At 48.8% G+C, this 12,546-nt stretch overlaps 1 protein-coding gene across 1 annotated transcript in view; it reads left to right on the top strand.

Moving 5' to 3' along the window:
- The window catches only part of LOC144805981 (uncharacterized), a 955,295-nt gene that overhangs the window by 240,655 nt on the left and 702,094 nt on the right, over window positions 1–12,546 (top strand).

Here is a 12,546-nt window from a genome sequence, read left to right on the forward strand (position 1 = left end):
AGATAGCTACTCCAGATCCCCGGTTTATATGTATAGTTAATCAAAAGAGGACTAGCTGGGATGGGGTTGGTATGATATTATATTGTAATCATACTGGTGACTCAGTATTGTTTTGTCAGGGGGAGATGGCACCTGTTGGGTGTCTTTAGAAAGCCCTCACCCACCAACCTAGTTGGTGGCATGTTTCATCATCGGGCCCACCCAGTGACACCTAGTGTGTCCCGGGTGTGCTACAACGCCTGGCTACAGCGGAGCAGGTATGTCACTGTGTGTGCGGTGAAGGGTGTTAGGTAAGTGAGTTTAAAACGGCTTGGCGGGGGTCCCAATACCTGAAGGGTAAGAATACTTTATTAAATGGGCTTCCCCCAGCGGTTAAAAATAAGGCAGTGGGACGTTGGAGGCGGGTTACGACCTCCTACGTCCTTTGATGTGTCAACATGTTTCAGCCAGTGCCTTATCTGTAATCTGGCTTTCTTCAGGACTGATAAAAATGTGTGTGGTTAAAATAGGGGTTGTGTAGTGCAGGCTATGTGTCTACACGCCCTAAAGTGTATCTAACTGTGAGAGGGGGGATTCCCTTCTCAAGATCACCTGTACAAATAACATAAAGGGACATAGACAAAACATACATGGGAGAAAAAGAGTCACTAGGAGAATTTTGTCATAGGTGCTGACAGCCGGCTAAATAGCGATGAGGTGCAGGCTATTCACGGCTCAAGTGTAATGGTACTGGTGGTACCATTATGGTGATATATCGCACTAGAACTTCGGTAGTGAAGTGATTAAAACAACGGAAATGTAAAACATTGGTGAAAACAGTGAAAAAAATAGGCGTAAGGGCTATGGCTTACGCTAGTTTTAGGTAGGTCAGACTTCAAGGTTATTGAAGTGGCATGGGGTTGACCCTATATAGGAGACAAAGTAGGGACCACTGGGGTTAGGAAACCTGTAGGGAGAAAGATAGCGCTTACCCAGTGTAGAGGTGGTAGATCAGCATACTCACAGGATTACTGGTCAGAGCCGGCGTGGGACCTGTTGTGCCTCCTTCGCAGAACCGGTAAATGATGGCTAGTTCTGCTGGTTTATATACTGGTGCTGATAGGTTAAGTGAGGGCACCTGGAGGTGGAGGTAATGGTAGAAAGACTCGAGTTTTCGAGTCATGGTAGCGTTGCCTGGGCGCTGATAGGCTGAATGAGGCCACCTGGAGGGGGGAAAGGCTCGAGTATCGAGTCATAAACGCGCTGCATGTGCGCCGGTTGTTTAGCGCTGTAGCGCGTCGTTTTGGCTCGATTGCGCATGCGCGCGAATCAGTGGCTAGTCTTCGCGCATGCGCGGAACGGGAATCAGACAGGGTGCATGCGCGGTGGAGCAGTGTTGCCGCGCATGCGTCTGTGCTGTTCTGGGCGCCCTAGTATTGCCGGTGATATGAGGAAATATAGCGATGGGTGATTATTCATTTGGGCAATATATCAGGGGTGCCAATAATAAAGATTTTAAGATTTTACAGAGAGTTACAGAGAATGAGCAAGTTAGGCACACAATAAATTGCTAGTCATGGGAACTGGTGGTCAGAGTGGTGACAAGCAAAACCCATTAGTCAGGGGAAAATGCTACCCAGTGGTGCTGGGGGGTTCTGGGGGTAGCTAAGTGGGTGATAGAGAGTTCCAGGGGATGGCATCGTTCAGGCCATTAGTGGATGTAGAAAGGCGGTATATCCATCTTTGTTCTTTATTGAGCAGTTTTTTGTCATTTTCGATGGGACTTTCGGGGATTTGCTCAATGACAGTCCAAGAGAAGTCATTGGGTGTGTGGCATTGGGTGATGAAATGGTTTGTCAGTTTACTGATATTCTTTTTACATCGCATCGTACTGCGATGTTCGGTGATCCTGGTTCTAACTTTACGTGTGGTCATGCCCACATATCTGAGGCCACATGTACATGTGATTAAGTAAATCACATTACGGGAATTGCAGTTAGTGTGGCTCCTTTGGGTCCAGATTTTGTTAGGTTCCAGGTCTAAAGTTTTAGTGTGGGATGTGAGATGGCATACACTGCAGTCATTGCAGGGGTAATGTCCTGTGACTCTGGGCATACCCCAGGCATTGAGTATGGTGTTCTCCGCCGGTTTTGGGGGTGGTTTTGGGCGGGTGTTGACTAGTTGGTCTCGCAGGTTATGGCACCTCTTGTAGGCGAACCTTGGTAACTCCCAGTTTCTCTGTCCAGAGTTAATGATTTTCCAGTGCTTCTTGATAATCTTCGCCACCTCATTGGAGGCAGTGTTGTAAGTGGTGACACAGGTAATAGGTTGTTCCTCATCTTCTTTGATGATGTCTTCCAGTAGTGCTTCCCGGTTTTGGTTTCTAGCCCTTTTCTGGGTCTTCTTAATGATGGTCTTAGGGTAACCGCGGTTTTCTAGTTTTGTAGCTAGATCCGTGGATTGTGACTTGTAATCATTCACATTTGTGCAGTTTCTTCTGATCCGAAGGAACTGACCGAACGGTAGGTTTTCTTTGAGCGGCCGGGGGTGGAAGCTGGTGAAATGGAGTAATGAGTTCCTCGCTGTGGGTTTGTAGTAGGTGGTGGTCACCAATGTTCCATTCATGGCAGTTATTTGTAGGTCAAGAAAAGGGAGTTGATAGTTGCTGGCTGTGCTTGTGAAGTTTAGGTATGGGTCTCTGCTGTTAAGCCAGGTCAAGAAGTTGTCCAGTTCATGCTGTGAACCTTGCCAGATGACCAGTATATCGTCGATATATCTGTGCCATTTCAGGATATGGTGTTTGAACGGGTTGGTTTCCACTGCGATGTTGGTGCTTTCGAAGTGGTGTACATAGAGTCCAGCCACGCTCGGCGCGAAAACACTGCCCATTGAGGTTCCATTCGTTTGCAGGTAGAAGGTGCCGTCGTACTCGAAGTAGTTTTCCTTCAGGGCGAGGGCTGCACATGCCAGTACAAAGCTCCTCGGAGTGTGGTAAGGCCAGGGTGAGGCTTCCAGGATGTCATGTAGTACCTGCAGGGTAGCATCTTGTGGGAGACTAGTGTACAGGCTTTCCACGTCAAGCCCTACCAGTAATTGTGTGTCAGGGTTGAAGGTGATGTTATTGATTACCTGTAACAGGTGTTTGGTGTCTTTAATGTAGGAAGGGGTCTTTTGTACCAGGGGATTCAAGAAGAAGTCACAATATCTAGAGAGTGGCTCTAGTACAGAATTGATGCCCGACACAATTGGTCTGCCTGGGGGTGGGATGACCCCTTTGTGTACTTTGGGTACTGTATAGAAGTATGGTACTCTGGTGTGTACTGGGCAAAGATATTCAGCCTCCTGTTTGGAGATGTGTTCCTCGTCTGCTGCCCTTTTGACAAGGGTATGTACAGTTGTTCGTAGCCGATCAGTTGGATCATGTTCTAGTCTGCGGTAATTCCTGCGGTCGCTGAGTAGTCTGCGGCATTCTGTTTCAAAGTCAGTTTTATCAAGGAGTACGATGCCACCTCCTATGTCCGCTGGTTTTATTATTAGCGCGGGGTTGATTTGGAGGCGTTGTATGGTCTGTCTGTCCTCCCATGACAGATTGTTGAAGTGTGTGGTTGGGTTGAGGTTCTCAATGTCATGATATACTGCCTGTTCGAAAGTGGTAATCTCAGGCGGGATGGTGGAGGGAGGTGGGATGAAGGTGGATTTGACTCTAAGCCCTGTGATGTTAGGGTTGTCATCAGGTAGTGTGGGATCGGGGGTTGTTTTCTCAAAGAAGGATTTCAATTTCAGTTTCCTGAAGAATTGTGCTAATTCAGCATGCAGCTTGAATTTGTCAAGTCTGGTTGTTGGCACGAATGACAATCCCTTCTCCAGGACTGCCTGTTCCTTGATGGACAGTGGGGTGCTGGATAGATTAAACACCAGTGACGGTTGCACAGTGGAGTTCGCTATTTGCTCGTTCCTGGTGTTGCCTCTTTCGTCTTCTGGCGTGTGTTGGAGCTCACTGGATTTCCTTCTTCTGCCCAATGTACCTGCGTGTTGTTGTGCTGGGTTGTTCTTCGGCGACCTCGTGTTCTGTGGCCCCATCCTAAAAAAGGAAAATTAGGACCGTGGTTGCCTGCAAAAAGTGGCATAGGACCGGTGGGGTACATGTTGGGGAAGCCAAAGTAGGGGTTCTGCATGTGGCTTAAGTTCGGTGGGAAACCATAGAATTGGTTTGGTTGTCCTCCTTGCCAGTGGTTAGGCCATCGTTGTCCTCTGCGTCCTCTTCCTCCCCGTTTCTGTGATCCGCTACTAGAGTCACTAGAGACGGAGCTGTCATCACCTGATGAGTTGGGGTTGTTGGTATCTTTAGTGGGCGGGGTGTAGTTCTCCTCTGAGTATGGATATACTTTGGCATAGGAGAATTTCTTGAGATCTTTCTCGAATTTTTTAAATTTGGCCTGGGTCAGGTAGTCCTTGTACTCATTGATCTCCCTGTTCTGGTCATCTAGTTTTTTCTTAAATGATGTGATGGTGGCTTTAAAGTGTCTCTCTGTTTCTTCGATTTCAATGGATAATGTGTCTGACAGGCGTTTGGCTGTCTTGAGAATGAGAATCATCCAGTCCCTGGTGCAGTGCCAGGCGATCTGGGCCCAGTCCTTCCTAAATGTAGGGTCATCAAGGAAAATCCTGGGTGCGTTGGATACTAGGAGCCCTCTTGGAGCTGAATTGGTTCTTAGGTATTGGGCCAGGATTGTCCCATGGAGGATAGTGCATATCCTGTTGCGCTTTTTCTCTGTTAAGGTCTCCCAATCAGTGGTCTGTGCGATGGTGTTGGAGATGTTAAAATCTGCTTGGAATGACGGGTCAGATAGTATATCTGCCAAGTCATTTTCAGAAAAGGTCAAGCCATGGTTTTCGGCCATGGTCAGGTATACTCTCACAGCTGCGCGCTGTCGATAAGTGCGTGTATCAAGAGGGAGAGAGAGGACCAGATAGCTATTCCAGATCCCCGGTTTATATGTATAGTTAATCAAAAGAGGACTAGCTGGGATGGGGTTGGTATGATATTATATTGTAATCATACTGGTGACTCAGTATTGTTTTGTCAGGGGGAGATGGCACCTGTTGGGTGTCTTTAGAAAGCCCTCACCCACCAACCTAGTTGGTGGCATGTTTCATCATCGGGCCCACCCAGTGACACCTAGCGTGTCCCGGGTGTGCTACGACGCCTGGCTACAGCGGAGCAGGTATGTCACTGTGTGTGCGGTGAAGGGTGTTAGGTAAGTGAGTTTAAAACGGCTTGGCGGGGGTCCCAATACCTGAAGGGTAAGAATACTTTATTAAATGGGCCTCCGCCAGCAGTTAAAAATAAGGCAGTGGGACGTTGGAGGCGGGTTACGACCTCCTACGTCCTTTTATGTGTCAACATGTTTCAGCCAGTGCCTTATCTGTAATCTGGCTTTCTTCAGGACTGATAAAAATGTGTGTGGTTAAAATAGGGGTTGTGTAGTGCAGGCTATGTGTCTACACGCCCTAAAGTGTATCTAACTGTGAGAGGGGGGATTCCCTTCTCAAGATCACCTGTACAAATAACATAAAGGGACATAGACAAAACATACATGGGAGAAAAAGAGTCACTAGGAGAATTTTGTCATAGGTGCTGACAGCCGGCTAAATAGCGATGAGGTGCAGGCTATTCACGGCTCAAGTGTAATGGTACTGGTGGTACCATTATGGTGATATATCGCACTAGAACTTCGGTAGTGAAGTGATTAAAACAACGGAAATGTAAAACATTGGTGAAAACAGTGAAAAAATTAGGCGTAAGGGCTATGGCTTACGCTAGTTTTAGGTAGGTCAGACTTCAAGGTTATTGAAGTGGCATGGGGTTGACCCTATATAGGAGACAAAGTAGGGACCACTGGGGTTAGGAAACCTGTAGGGAGAAAGATAGCGCTTACCCAGTGTAGAGGTGGTAGATCAGCATACTCACAGGATTACTGGTCAGAGCCGGCGTGGGACCTGTTGTGCCTCCTTCGCAGAACCGGTAAATGATGGCTAGTTCTGCTGGTTTATATACTGGTGCTGATAGGTTAAGTGAGGGCACCTGGAGGTGGAGGTAATGGTAGAAAGACTCGAGTTTTCGAGTCATGGTAGCGTTGCCTGGGCGCTGATAGGCTGAATGAGGCCACCTGGAGGGGGGAAAGGCTCGAGTATCAAGTCATAAACGCGCTGCAGGTGCGCCGGTTGTTTAGCGCTGTAGCGCGTCGTTTTGGCTCGATTGCGCATGCGTGCGAATCAGTGGCTAGTCTTCGCGCATGCGCGGAACGGGAATCAGACAGGGTGCATGCGCGGTGGAGCAGTGTTGCCGCGCATGCGTCTGTGCTGTTCTGGGCGCCCTAGTATTGCCGGTGATATGAGGAAATATAGCGATGGGTGATTATTCATTTGGGCAATATATCAGGGGTGCCAATAATAAAGATTTTAAGATTTTACAGAGAGTTACAGAGAATGAGCAAGTTAGGCACACAATAAATTGCTAGTCATGGGAACTGGTGGTCAGAGTGGTGACAAGCAAAACCCATTAGTCAGGGGAAAATGCTACCCAGTGGTGCTGGGGGGTTCTGGGGGTAGCTAAGTGGGTGATAGAGAGTTCCAGGGGATGGCATCGTTCAGGCCATTAGTGGATGTAGAAAGGCGGTATATCCATCTTTGTTCTTTATTGAGCAGTTTTTTGTCATTTTCGATGGGACTTTCGGGGATTTGCTCAATGACAGTCCAAGAGAAGTCATTGGGTGTGTGGCATTGGGTGATGAAATGGTTTGTCAGTTTACTGATATTCTTTTTACATCGCGTCGTACTGCGATGTTCGGTGATCCTGGTTCTAACTTTACGTGTGGTCATGCCCACATATCTGAGGCCACATGTACATGTGATTAAGTAAATCACATTACGGGAATTGCAGTTAGTGTGGCTCCTTTGGGTCCAGATTTTGTTAGGTTCCAGGTCTAAAGTTTTAGTGTGGGATGTGAGATGGCATACACTGCAGTCATTGCAGGGGTAATGTCCTGTGACTCTGGGCATACCCCAGGCATTGAGTATGGTGTTCTCCGCCGGTTTTGGGGGTGGTTTTGGGCGGGTGTTGACTAGTTGGTCTCGCAGGTTATGGCACCTCTTGTAGGCGAACCTTGGTAACTCCCAGTTTCTCTGTCCAGAGTTAATGATTTTCCAGTGCTTCTTGATAATCTTCGCCACCTCATTGGAGGCAGTGTTGTAAGTGGTGACACAGGTAGTAGGTTGTTCCTCATCTTCTTTGATGATGTCCTCCAGTAGTGCTTCCCGGTTTTGGTTTCTAGCCCTTTTCTGGGTCTTCTTAATGATGGTCTTAGGGTAACCGCGGTTTTCTAGTTTTGTAGCTAGATCCGTGGATTGTGACTTGTAATCATTCACATTTGTGCAGTTTCTCCTGATCCGAAGGAACTGACCGAACGGTAGGTTTTCTTTGAGCGGCCGGGGGTGGAAGCTGGTGAAATGGAGTAATGAGTTCCTCGCTGTGGGTTTGTAGTAGGTGGTGGTCACCAATGTTCCATTCATGGCAGTTATTTGTAGGTCAAGAAAAGGGAGTTGATAGTTGCTGGCTGTACTTGTGAAGTTTAGGTATGGGTCTCTGCTGTTAAGCCAGGTCAAGAAGTTGTCCAGTTCATGCTGTGAACCTTGCCAGATGACCAGTATATCGTCGATATATCTGTGCCATTTCAGGATATGGTGTTTGAACGGGTTGGTTTCCACTGCGATGTTGGTGCTTTCGAAGTGGTGTACATAGAGTCCAGCCACGCTCGGCGCGAAAACACTGCCCATTGAGGTTCCATTCGTTTGCAGGTAGAAGGTGCCGTCGTACTCGAAGTAGTTTTCCTTCAGGGAGAGGACTGCACATGCCAGTACAAAGCTCCTCGGAGTGTGGTAAGGCCAGGGTGAGGCTTCCAGGATGTCATGTAGTACCTACAGGGTAGCATCTTGTGGGAGACTAGTGTACAGGCTTTCCACGTCAAGCCCTACCAGTAATTGTGTGTCAGGGTTGAAGGTGATGTTATTGATTACCTGTAACAGGTGTTTGGTGTCTTTAATGTAGGAAGGGGTCTTTTGTACCAGGGGATTCAAGAAGAAGTCACAATATCTAGAGAGTGGCTCTAGTACAGAATTGATGCCCGACACAATTGGTCTGCCTGGGGGTGGGATGACCCCTTTGTGTACTTTGGGTACTGTATAGAAGTATGGTACTCTGGTGTGTACTGGGCAAAGATATTCAGCCTCCTGTTTGGAGATGTGTTCCTCGTCTGCTGCCCTTTTGACAAGGGTATGTACAGTTGTTCGTAGCCGATCAGTTGGATCATGTTCTAGTCTGCGGTAATTCCTGCGGTCGCTGAGTAGTCTGCGGCATTCTGTTTCATAGTCAGTTTTATCAAGGAGTACGATGCCACCTCCTTTGTCCGCTGGTTTTATTATTAGCGCGGGGTTGTTTTGGAGGCGTTGTATGGTCTGTCTGTCCTCCCATGACAGATTGTTGAAATGTGTGGTTGGGTTGAGGTTCTCAATGTCATGATATACTGCCTGTTCGAAAGTGGTAATCTCAGGCGGGATGGTGGAGGGAGGTGGGATGAAGGTGGATTTGACTCTAAGCCCTGTGATGTTAGGGTTGTCATCAGGTAGTGTGGGATCGGGGGTTGTTTTCTCAAAGAAGGATTTCAATTTCAGTTTCCTGAAGAATTGTGCTAAATCAGCATAAAGAAGACCCAGAAAAGGGCTAGAAACCAAAACCGGGAAGCACTACTGGAGGACATCATCAAAGAAGATGAGGAACAACCTACTACCTGTGTCACCACTTACAACACTGCCTCCAATGAGGTGGCGAAGATTATCAAGAAGCACTGGAAAATCATTAACTCTGGACAGAGAAACTGGGAGTTACCAAGGTTCGCCTACAAGAGGTGCCATAACCTGCGAGACCAACTAGTCAACACCCGCCCAAAACCACCCCCAAAACCGGCAGAGAACACCATACTCAATGCCTGGGGTATGCCCAGAGTCACAGGACATTACCCCTGCAATGACTGCAGTGTATGCCATCTCACATCCCACACTAAAACTTTAGACCTGGAACCTAACAAAATCTGGACCCAAAGGAGCCACACTAACTGCAATTCCCGTAATGTGATTTACTTAATCACATGTACATGTGGCCTCAGATATGTGGGCATGACCACACGTAAAGTTAGAACCAGGATCACCGAACATCGCAGTACGATGCGATGTAAAAAGAATATCAGTAAACTGACAAACCATTTCATCACCCAATGCCACACACCCAATGACTTCTCTTGGACTGTCATTGAGCAAATCCCCGAAAGTCCCATCGAAAATGACAAAAAACTGCTCAATAAAGAACAAAGATGGATATACCGCCTTTCTACATCCACTAATGGCCTGAACGATGCCATCCCCTGGAACTCTCTATCACCCACTTAGCTACCCCCAGAACCCCCCAGCACCACTGGGGAGCATTTTCCCCTGACTAATGGGTTTTGCTTGTCACCACTCTGACCACCAGTTCCCATGACTAGCAATTTATTGTGTGCCTAACTTGCTCATTCTCTGTAACTCTCTGTAAAATCTTAAAATCTTTATTATTGGCACCCCTGATATATTGCCCAAATGAATAATCACCCATCGCTATATTTCCTCATATCACCGGCAATACTAGGGCGCCCAGAACAGCACAGACGCATGCGCGGCAACACTGCTCCACCGCGCATGCACCCTGTCTGATTCCCGTTCCGCGCATGCGCGAAGACTAGCCACTGATTCGCGCGCATGCGCAATCGAGCCAAAACGACGCGCTACAGCGCTAAACAACCGGCGCACCTGCAGCGCGTTTATGACTCGATACTCGAGCCTTTCCCCCCTCCAGGTGGCCTCATTCAGCCTATCAGCGCCCAGGCAACGCTACCATGACTCGAAAACTCGAGTCTTTCTACCATTACCTCCACCTCCAGGTGCCCTCACTTAACCTATCAGCACCAGTATATAAACCAGCAGAACTAGCCATCATTTACCGGTTCTGCGAAGGAGGCACAACAGGTCCCACGCCGGCTCTGACCAGTAATCCTGTGAGTATGCTGATCTACCACCTCTACACTGGGTAAGCGCTATCTTTCTCCCTACAGGTTTCCTAACCCCAGTGGTCCCTACTTTGTCTCCTATATAGGGTCAACCCCATGCCACTTCAATAACCTTGAAGTCTGACCTACCTAAAACTAGCGTAAGCCATAGCCCTTACGCCTAATTTTTTCACTGTTTTCACCAATGTTTTACATTTCCGTTGTTTTAATCACTTCACTACCGAAGTTCTAGTGCGATATATCACCATAATGGTACCACCAGTACCATTACACTTGAGCCGTGAATAGCCTGCACCTCATCGTTATTTAGCCGGCTGTCAGCACCTATGACAAAATTCTCCTAGTGACTCTTTTTCTCCCATGTATGTTTTGTCTATGTCCCTTTATGTTATTTGTACAGGTGATCTTGAGAAGGGAATCCCCCCTCTCACAGTTAGATACACTTTAGGGCGTGTAGACACATAGCCTGCACTACACAACCCCTATTTTAACCACACACATTTTTATCAGTCCTGAAGAAAGCCAGATTACAGATAAGGCACTGGCTGAAACATGTTGACACATCAAAGGACGTAGGAGGTCGTAACCCGCCTCCAACGTCCCACTGCCTTATTTTTAACCGCTGGCGGAGGCCCATTTAATAAAGTATTCTTACCCTTCAGGTATTGGGACCCCCGCCAAGCCGTTTTAAACTCACTTACCTAACACCCTTCACCGCACACACAGTGACATACCTGCTCCGCTGTAGCCAGGCGTCGTAGCACACCCGGGACACGCTAGGTGTCACTGGGTGGGCCCGATGATGAAACATGCCACCAACTAGGTTGGTGGGTGAAGGCTTTCTAAAGACACCCAACAGGTGCCATCTCCCCCTGACAAAACAATACTGAGTCACCAGTATGATTACAATATAATATCATACCAACCCCATCCCAGCTAGTCCTCTTTTGATTAACTATTCTTAATTGTCAGACATGAAGGTGGAGGCTCTGGAGGTTGAGGTGTGGGTCCTGCCCCTCTCAATGTCCAGACATGAAGGTGGATGGAGGCTCTGCAGGATGAGGTGTGGGTCCAGCTCCTCTGAATCCCCAGACATGCAGGAGGAGGCACGTGTCCTGCCTTCTCAATCTACAGACATGAAGGTTGAGGCTCTGTGGGGCGAGAGTGGGTCCCACCCCCTCAATCTGCAGACATAAATGTTGAGGCTCTGCAGGGCGAGCACGGTCCTGCCCCTCTCGATCTAAAGACATGAAGGTGGAGGCTCTGCAGGGTGGGGTGCAGGTCCTGTCCCTCCATTCTCTGGATATGAAGGTGGAGGCTCTGGAGGGTGAGCTGCTGGTCCTGCCCCTCTCGATCTCCAGATATGAAGGTAGAGGCTGTGGAGATTGAGGTACACGTCCTGCCTCTCTCGATCTCCAGGCAAGATGGCTGAGGCTCTGGAGGGTGAGGCGCGAGTCCCTCCTCTCTCAATCAACGGACATAAACATGGAGGGTCTGGAGGGTGAGGCACGTGTCCCGCCCCCTCAATGTCCGGACAAGAAGGCGGAGGCACTGCAGGGCAAGGGTGGGTCCTGCCACTCTCAATCTCCAGACATGAAGGTGGAAGCTCTGTACGGCAACCGCAGGTCCTGCCCCTCTCGGTCTCCAGATATGAAGGTAGGGGCTCTGCAGGGGGAGGCCCGGGTCATGCCCTTCTCAATTACCAGACATGAAGGTGGAGTCTCTGGAGGTTGAGGTACGGGTATTGCCTCTCTCGATGATCAGGCATGAAGGTGGAGGCTCTACAGGGTGAGGTGCTGGTCCTGCCCTCTCAATCTACAGACATGAAGGTGGAGGTTCTGCAGGGCTGGCGCAGGTGCCACCAGTCTCGATCTCCAGACATGAAGGTGGAGGCTCTGGAGATGGAGGTACACATCCTGCCTCTCTCGATCTCCTGACATGAAGGCTGAGGCTTTGGAGGGTGAGGTGTGAGTCCCGCCCCTCTCAATCACCGGACATAAAGGTGGAGGTTATGGAGGGTGAGGCATGTGTCCTGCCCCCTCAATCTGCAGACATGAAGGTGGATGCTCTGCATGGCGAGCAGGGGTCCTACCCCCCTCAATCTCCAGACATGAAGGTGGAGGCTCTGCAGGGTGAACCCGTGTCCTGGCCCTCTCGATCTCCAGACATGAAAGTGGAGGCCTGCAGGGGGAGGCCAGGGTCATGCCCTTCTCAATTGCCAGACATGAAGGTGGAGGCTCTGGAGGTTGAGGTACAGGTGTTGCCCCTCTCGATGTCCAGACATGAAGGTGGAGGCTCTGAAATAGAGAACCCTTTGCTTGTAGACTATCTGTATGAGTTGTTTAAAGATCTTCGTTCTCTTCACCAACAGATTCAATCTGCCTTGCAGCCAGTACCAGAGGGACCCGGGCAT

This window comes from Lissotriton helveticus (genome assembly GCF_964261635.1).
Source record: "Lissotriton helveticus chromosome 1_1 unlocalized genomic scaffold, aLisHel1.1 SUPER_1_unloc_38, whole genome shotgun sequence".
NCBI classification, from domain to species: Eukaryota; Metazoa; Chordata; class Amphibia; order Caudata; family Salamandridae; genus Lissotriton; species Lissotriton helveticus.